The 8,664-nt window shown below is 29.8% G+C and overlaps 1 pseudogene; it reads left to right on the plus strand.

Annotated features, from left to right (window-relative positions):
- Positions 1-817: 817 nt before the first annotated feature.
- LOC111630594 lies at positions 818-2,218 on the plus strand (annotated as a pseudogene).
- Positions 2,219-8,664: the final 6,446 nt, after the last annotated feature.

Genomic DNA, 8,664 nt, shown 5'->3' on the forward strand with positions numbered 1-8,664 from the left:
AAACAATTGATATTTGGTTAACTACACTTTTAATCTCTTTGAAAGTAATTTAAAAGTACTGATAAATGTATCAGTTTCTTTTGTGCTTTGTATCTATCTAAAGTTTTGTTTTGTGTGTGTAAAAACAACTTAACAGTTTTATTATCATGTGTGAGATTATTAGTGGAGTTAATATGTTTTACAGCTCTATTCTGCTGGTGTTAGGTATGGTACATGTTTGCTTTATGAACACTTTAAGTAGTTGCTGAAACTCACCCTGGTATTTCTTGAAAAGTTGATGATGGTGAAATGTGAAATTGAAAAGATGCAATACATTTCAGCATTACCTATTAATAAAATTGTTGGGCTGCAATTTGAAAAAATTATAGACATAAATTCCCACTATCATCCGCCCATCTGCTTTTCTTTCTGTAATCTCGAGAATGAAGTCAGATAGATGAAAGATGAGGCCAGATATGGAAACCTTAGGGCAGGAGATCCTGATTATATATGAACATCCAGTTTACACCAGAAGTCATGTTATTTCAATTAAAAAATTTACCCCTGAAAGGTGTTAGATAGATGACCAGCACAATTCTATTGTTAATGGAAAAATATGATGTACAGGGGTAAGCCACAACTAATTTGAAGTGGAGATAATATATTTTAAATTAAATAGATTAATTACTCTTAACATTTATTAAAATGACACTTTTGTATTTAAAATTACATTCAAAATGGAATTTAAAATATTTTAATATAATTCCGAAATTAAATTGATATTTACTTAGTAATAGCTCTCTGCACAATACTAAAATTAACTTTTAACAATAGAATATTTCAATAACGAACTAATAATTAACAGAAGTGATTGTTGAATTTCCATTTATATAATTACAATAATCAAATTTGCTTCATAATGGGATTATCTTTATCTTCAGAATTGAATAAGAAGAAAGAGATTCCAATCCCTGTCAAATTGCATAAGCGCAAAGTAAAAACACAAAGCAAGGACATAGCAAAGATACCAAGAGTAACCCCTAATAAACCTTGCCGTTTGAAATTACTTAAAATGGAAAGAATCAAAGATTATCTGCTGATGGAAGAAGAGTTTCTCAGAAATCAACAAGAATTCTTCAATAAAAACTTAGACGAAGACGTAATCATAGAACTTTTTCGAGATTATCCATTAATCGTAGGTGAACTGAAAGAACTGTTCGAGAATAATTTTGCCATAGTTTCGACACCAGAAGGAGAACAATTTGTTCCGGTTATGTCATTCGTCGACGAAACTAAGCTGCAACCCAATTGTTCGGTCTTACTTAACAATACGGATCGTTCAATCGTGGGAATTCTTGATGAAAATGTCGACCCCGTGATTTCTAAAATGATGATAACTAAAATTCCGTTTGAATCCTACGACGATATAGGCGGTTTGGAGAATCAAATTAGGGAAATAAAGGAGGTAGTCGAACTACCCTTAACTCATCCGGAGTACTTTGACGAAATGGGCATAACTCCGCCGAAAGGTGTCATTTTGTACGGACCACCTGGAACCGGAAAGACATTATTAGCGAAAGCTGTTGCAAATCAAACATCGGCTACATTTCTAAAATTGGTGGGTTCCGAATTAATTCGGAAGCACTTAGGAGAAGGCGCAAAAATAGTTCGTAAATTATTTCAAGTCGCTCAAGAATATTCTCCTTCCATAGTGTTCATCGACGAGGTCGATGCCATCGGAAATAAGAGATTTGACGCCTGCTGTAGCGGAGAACGTGAGATTCAGAGAATTATGTTAGAATTACTGAACCAACTGGACGGTTTCGATCCTAGAGGCGACGTTAAAGTAGTGTTGGCAACCAACAGAATCGAAAGTTTAGATCCCGCATTAATAAGACCCGGAAGGATCGACAGGAAGATCGAATTCTTCTTACCCAGTCACGGCGACAGACATCTTATATTCCAAATACACACGGCCAGAATGAATTTGGCTGATGATTGCAACGTGGATGATATTTTGTCCTTCGAAGACGATCTCACGGGAGCAGATATAAAGACGCTCTGCACCGAAGCAGGTCTCTTGGCAGTACGAAGAAAAAGAATGAAAGTATGTCGAGAAGACTTTATAAAAGCCAAAAAGAATCTTATGCAAAAGAAAAAAAGTAAAATAGAGGGTCTGTATTTATAATGTTATTCGAATGCAAACAAATAATATAATTTTCAAACTGAGAGATGCATTTGTAAATTAAAAAGTAAATTTTTTTGTCTATAAATTAATATAATGAATAAATTAAACTGATATTTTATTATTACACGAGATTTTTTTAAAATTAAAATTAAAGTTTAAAAATTATTCAAACTAAAATATTTGGAATCATTTTCGTTTCTCAAACTTGGACAATTCTACATTATTCTACAATATTGAGTAAATCATGAGGTATGAATTTTATATAATCAAGATAATCATTTCAATGAAAATCTAATTTTAAATTGCTGTAATTAACTTATGTTTCCTTTTCTATTATAAACAACAATTAGAAATTGAAAATAATTAGGAAATGAATAGCAACCCTGCTAACTATCAGTGATTTAAAGCCACGTGCTTAATGTACAAACGGATGTGATAATAACAAAGGTTGGGATTTTCAGGATTGTCTTTCATTCTGCATGCTCAATGATGCGTTTCCTGGAGCTGGAGTGGCGCCTTTGGTCTATCGATAAAGATGGTTGTAACCACAAGCTTTTCAGGAAATCCTCGTCAAGTTTGTCTTCACCTAACATTTTCATACGTCTTAGTAAATAAGAAGACTTCCCCAGTTGGTTCACTAATTAGATTTTGATAGAGATTTACTTTCAGAATTGGTGGATTCTGTAATTAATCTTTTTTTTTTTTTTTTTTTTAGCGCTTCCTATTTATTCTCTTGTGATAGATGCGACGAGGCTCGAATATTTAGTGGTATCCGCAGTTATCTCCGATAGATGATTCCTGCCGTTCATTATTTCAAACTTTTTATATTGTTTTTCATTTTTCTAACTATAGTGCCAAATTTAGTATGATAATGAGAATTTTCCTAAATACTCATCATTAAGAGAGATCACCGTTAACAAGCGAATTCATCATGATCAACAGATAAATGTTTCGTATTCGTAGCCTGGAATTTAGAAAACAAATGCATATTAATTTAAAAATTCAAAATTATTTTAAATATAAAATATTTAATTATTTAAAAAGAAAAAAACCTTGAAATTTAAATTTTAAAATATACAGTAGTATTATACGTTCTATTTAATAAATAAGCAGAATTTTTAAAATCCTTCACTCTGCTACCAAGAAGTACCATATTGTACCTCTATTTATATTCATCGCAGATTTGTCCCGGCCCATAAAGTGGTATCCAAGTGGACGGAATGGGACCAAAGTATCTGATGGAAACTCTCACGAAAAGTTCTAAGTATTCTGCCTGGATTTGAAACCACATCCTTAAGAAAGATAGGCACACGCCTTAAATGCTTAGATAATCCAGTAATCGGAATGTTTTTAAGTAGACCTACATATTCAACTCAAAACAGAATGTAAAATATATGGAAATGATGCTAGTATACAAGGTGGCCTAAAAACCAGTTAACAATGTAAAGACAATTGCTATCTCATTCAAATAGTATGTATGTTACTTAAACACTTGTAAGTAGTACAGAATCCAAGAATTTTGTAAAAATTCGTTGATATAAACTTAGTTTGTGACTCATATTCACATATGTATCAGAAAAGCACAAAACAAAACATCATTAACCGACTTCTGTGTCAACATGTGTTAACTTTTAGTTATAACAACGTCAACATATTCTATAAATAAAATTATAAGTAATACTCTTGTGTATAAGCTGTACTATGTTTTGTCAGAATTTTTTTTATTCTTTCAACAGATGTAAACAATTTACATAATAAAGACTTTAATACAGACTAATTGCCATCTACCGGTAAAATTTTATCAGTTAAAATTTTTTAATTTCATAAAATAGAAAATAATATTTACATCGTATACATTATAAATTTACTTTATACGACTCTTTTATATAAAAATATCCTAAATTGTACTATATTTTTTTAAACACAGAACAAAGTAAATTTAAGGAACACTTGGGCAATGAAGCTCAGAGTACAATGTCTTTCACAAAGAGACGGCCAGACGTCGTCCTCTCCGATTCGAACGAAACTTGGCGAGCACGTAGCCCTGAACTCAAACAGATCCTTGTCCAAATAATAGGACCCACTTCTCAAACGTTTTCGAAAAAGACCCACTGAAAATTGAGTGTTTACTTTATAAGTCTTCAGAAGATGCGCTTCTTGTATTTGAGATAGCCTAGTAGATAAGACGTTAGGCATATAGGCCTAAACAGCGCGATATAAGTTCGAGTTTTCTCACTCTAAGGATTTTTTTATTTTCAGATATTTTTACTCCTAATTACATACTACTTCAACACAAGCGAATGAGCTTCAGACGTTACTGCGGTTGGACATAAAAGACAAGGCTGATACAAAAATAGGTTATCATAGTGGCAGCGTTATTTTAATTGTTAATGTTATAGACAATTTCCTCATACGTTTGTGTTTGTTACAATTCAAATATAACAATACTACCGTATCTGAAAATTAATATGAAGAAGTAAAAATCTTATTTAATGACATACAAGAGCTAAATCTACAGAGACTTCGTTTTCGCTAAACAGGAAATAGCGTCACGTTTTTTTTAATCTCTTGTGTTATATGCTTTAACGTGACAAGTAACAATAGTAATAATAATGTTAATGATACGGTAAAATAATAAAATACTTTTGTTACACATAAATAAAAACTAAAAGTGCGTAGGTTCGAACTACATCGCACAGTTCATATGTCTAGCTGTTAATTATCCAGTCGGCTATCTCAATTACAAGAAGACTTATAAGCTAAACACTCAATTTTCAGAGGCTCTTTTTCGAAAACGTTTGAGAAGTGGGTCCTATTATTTGGACAAGGATCTGTTTGTGTCAAGGTTACGTGTTCGCCAAGTTTCGTTCGAATCGGTCTGGTCGTCTCCTTGTTAGGTAACTCGAAAAAGAATGGAATTGTGAATATCTGATTAATGTGGCCAAGTAACAAATGTCATCCTAAGTCTACAGTCACGCTGTGGTCGCCATCAAGAACAGTGTTTTTTCTTTCATTCGTATGTTGTTTTTGAGATAATCTCTTATAAAATTTTGCAAATATCAACTGAGAATAAGTACATATTTATTTAAAATTTTTAGTTTTAATTATTATCTGTGTAAACTGCATGTATTTAACTTAACATTCTTGCTTTTCGTTTGATTTATAATATGCTATTAAGTCAAAAAAAGCATTAGAATCCATTTTGGCGATGAGGGGTAATGATGCTCACGTAAGTTAAGAACAACAACCAGTGCTTTAAGATGATATTTCACCCGTTTCTTGTATTTCAAACAATAAACAATAATAAATGGCGAAAATTGAGTAGACACAATAAAAAATTTAAAAATTTTAACAGCTACTCTAGAAAATCACAAACTAGAGACATTAGAAAGCGAAAATCTAAGAAGACCCAGAAAAAAATACAAAAATTGATAACACAAAGACAGCAGAGGTATAGATAGAAACATCAAATAATTATAAATGTGACTATCGTTATGTGTAAATCTTTAAGTGAAATTATGAATGCCAATGTGTAACCATTGAGTGGTAATACCTACCAAATTGTAAAAAACACTTAAAACGTATATTTTACTAATGAAATTTTGATGTTTGTATAAATTTGTGTCTGTTATTTTAGTTTTCTCTTAGGGCACGGCATTACTTTACTTTAATTAAATATTTGAAAAATAGCCTGAATCATTCAAATATATTTAGAATAAAATTTTTTATACAAAAGACTAAAGAGCTTACTAATTGCACAAATTTTAAGGTTATATAGTTGCTACACTCAAGTAAAATTTAGTAATTAAACGTCTCTTGATGTAGAGTGAATAATTAAACTCCTAAGAAGAATTATATGCTTATGTAATATACTGTATAAAATAATAGACCTTAGAAAGGATGTGAAGTTGCTGCATGTTGAATTCATAATCAACAGATAGCCCGCAGTCAACACTTTGAAAATTATATCACGTTTCATGGAAGTAACGAATTCAGTTTTCTAACGTCCTATTATTACGTTACTAACGATCTTAGACTTTATTTTCCCCTTTAAACGTCTCTTGACTAGTTAAAAAGATGCATTTAATACCGTAAATTAACGTATGTAGAAAAACGGTAAGACAATATTAAGTAAAAAGTTATGTACTTAACACCTAAACTATCTTAGGTGTAGAAGAAAATAACTTAAAATTATACTAAAAAGTTTTAAATTTAAGGATGAAAGATGAAATTGCCTCATAAACTATTGTATAAAATTCAACGACAAATTAATAATTTAGTTGCTTATTTATATCGAAGTGAAAATAATTTATTCAAATTCCATAAATTACTTTTTTAAATATTTTTAATTACTTTTAATACTTTTAATAATTAATATTTATTTAAATAGTTTTTAATACTTTAAATAGAATTTTTGAAAATAATGCGGGGGTTTCATCAGATAAAAATAATTTAAAAAGTGAAATGTTTATTGACGGTTTGAATCATTATAAATTATTCAAAAATTAAGAATGTATTTTCGGGATTTTAAAATTAAAAATTTATGTTTGTGTTTTTAATAATTTATTACAAAAATAACATCTGATCGAAACTAATGAAAGAGATTGATTGAGAAATCAATATTATAAAATTCAAATAATTCATTGAATAGTAAAATTTAATAAAAATGTTCGATGAATCTTTGTTAAATTTTTTATCTCAACATTTTTCGAAACTCTCCTGCACAATTGTAACTATTCTATCAAAAAATAAAAGAAATTTGACATTCAGAAATTAAATATTAAAAGTTCATTTATAAAATTACAAATATAAATTATCAAATTGTAACTTAATCTTAACTTTAAATATGGTTTTTCTATTTATATCAGATTTTTGCTGGATAAAATTATCAAACACGACTAATTATCATCTTTTTAAAGAGAAATTTAAAGCAGTTTCAACCACATAAGCAGAAATACTCAAAAGCAAATAGTTTAAATACCGTTATGATTAGTAGAATGAGACCACCCAGAATTGTTCCATTAAGAGATATTCTTATGTGTTCTTAATATGACAATGAATTAATGTATAAAAAATCTTGAAAATTCTTATTTTAACATTTCGTGTTTTTAAAATTCGTGTTAAAATTTGAAATAAAATGATCTAATTTGAAAAATCTTGTTTTGAGTACGATACATTGAAAATATGTTTATTTTTGTATTGAAAATAAACTTTAAAATACTTTTTTGTTGTAAAAACTAAATTGTTTCTTGTTATACGTTATTTTTTTCTGTAAATATACTTTATGAGTTTAGTTTATGTCAATAGTCTGGTCTTCGTTACATTTACATTGTTATCATCAATAGGATTCGAGCAAACTCGAGCATACAATTTGCTCGAGTTTTAAGAATTTATTTATTAAAAATTAATGTATTTATAAGACATGTCGAATAGTTTTGTAATAATTTTAATTCTTTTACACAAAAATGTACAGTAGATTGTATTAATACTTTAGTAGTTCTCGTCTCATCATTTAATTGAAATTGCAATTAAGTTTGCAGATTTCAGTACCAACAATTGCATTGTGACTTGTCCTATTTATGACTAATGTATTTAAGTAAAATTATTTCGTAAAATCATGGAATTCAGAATTTCTATTATCAAATTGTTTCTATATTCAAAGTATCGTTGATTTTGAATGTGAACAATCTTTTACTATCGAGTTGCATTCTTTGCAAAGATCTTCCACTCGTGGAAGATCTTTGAAAAAACTATTATATACGAAATTATACGAATATATACTTTTAAACACAGAACAAAGTAAATTTAAGGAACACTTGGGCAATGAAGCTCAGAGTACAATGTCTTTCACAAAGAGACGGCCAGACGTCGTCCTCTCCGATTCGAACGAAACTTGGCGAGCACGTAGCCCTGAACTCAAACAGATCCTTGTCCAAATAATAGGACCCACTTCTCAAACGTTTTCGAAAAAGACCCACTGAAAATTGAGTGTTTACTTTATAAGTCTTCAGAAGATGCGCTTCTTGTATTTGAGATAGCCTAGTAGATAAGACGTTAGGCATATAGGCCTAAACAGCGCGATATAAGTTCGAGTTTTCTCACTCTAAGGATTTTTTTATTTTCAGATATTTTTACTCCTAATTACATACTACTTCAACACAAGCGAATGAGCTTCAGACGTTACTGCGGTTGGACATAAAAGACAAGGCTGATACAAAAATAGGTTATCATAGTGGCAGCGTTATTTTAATTGTTAATGTTATAGACAATTTCCTCATACGTTTGTGTTTGTTACAATTCAAATATAACAATACTACCGTATCTGAAAATTAATATGAAGAAGTAAAAATCTTATTTAATGACATACAAGAGCTAAATCTACAGAGACTTCGTTTTCGCTAAACAGGAAATAGCGTCACGTTTTTTTTAATCTCTTGTGTTATATGCTTTAACGTGACAAGTAACAATAGTAATAATAATGTTAATGATACGGTAAA

Source organism: Centruroides sculpturatus, unplaced genomic scaffold (genome assembly GCF_000671375.1).
Source record: "Centruroides sculpturatus isolate CEXI.00-Female unplaced genomic scaffold, Cexi_2.0 scaffold603, whole genome shotgun sequence".
Lineage (NCBI taxonomy): Eukaryota > Metazoa > Arthropoda > Arachnida > Scorpiones > Buthidae > Centruroides > Centruroides sculpturatus.